Here is a 966-nt window from a genome sequence, read left to right on the forward strand (position 1 = left end):
ACTGGCTATCCAACACCACAAGTTGTGTTGGGCGTAGGCACAGGCACAGGCACAGGCCATCTTCTTTTTTACTGTTTGTTTTAAAACCAAGCCTTTTATATATAAAAAAAATATATAATAATAATAATAATAATAATAATAATAATAATAATAATAATAATAATAATAATAATAATAATATTCCTGCGGTACAAAGAGTGCTCTAACTTCGGATAAACTGTTGCAGAAACACTGGGTCTCTTAAGGACATGGAGCACCGTGCAATGACCGACATGACAGGCTCACAACACCCGGAACAGAGGGCTGCATTTCGGGGGGGGGGGGAGAACTGTCCGAGTCACAGTGGGTCTTTTGACCGGGACAAAACGGCCTAAAATGACCTCCAGCAGCCCAGGGAGGAGTGCCAGAAAATAGAGCCAGCAGAGGAATATTCACGGAGCTGTCCGGAGGATTTTAGTGCTGAAATCCGGCTGAATCTGGCTTTTAAGGCAGTGAAACGGCGTAAAATGACCGGCATCACAGCGTCAAAACACCCGCAGCAGAGTGCTCCAAGTCAGGGTAAACTCTGGGAGTGACAGCGGGTCTTTTAGCACACTAAAACGGCGTAAAATGACCTCCAGCAGCCCAGGGAGGAAAAAATAGCAGGCGCTTTCCGGAGGATTTTAGTGCTGAAATCCGGCTGAATCTGTCTTTTAAGGCAGTGAAACGGCGTAAAATGACCGGCATCACAGCGTCAAAACACCCGCAGCACAGTGCTCCAAGTCAGGGTAAACTCTGGGAGTGACAGCGGGTCTTTTAGCACGCTAAAACGGCGTAAAATGACCTGCATCATAGCGTCAAAACACCCGCAGCACAGTGCTTCAAGTCAGGGTAAACTCTGGGAGTGACAGCGGGTCTTTTAGCACACTAAAACGGCGTAAAATGAACCAAAACAACCATGCTGCTCCATCCGCGAAAAAATGACCG

Source organism: Anoplopoma fimbria, unplaced genomic scaffold, assembly GCF_027596085.1.
Source record: "Anoplopoma fimbria isolate UVic2021 breed Golden Eagle Sablefish unplaced genomic scaffold, Afim_UVic_2022 Un_contig_6609_pilon_pilon, whole genome shotgun sequence".
NCBI lineage: Eukaryota > Metazoa > Chordata > Actinopteri > Perciformes > Anoplopomatidae > Anoplopoma > Anoplopoma fimbria.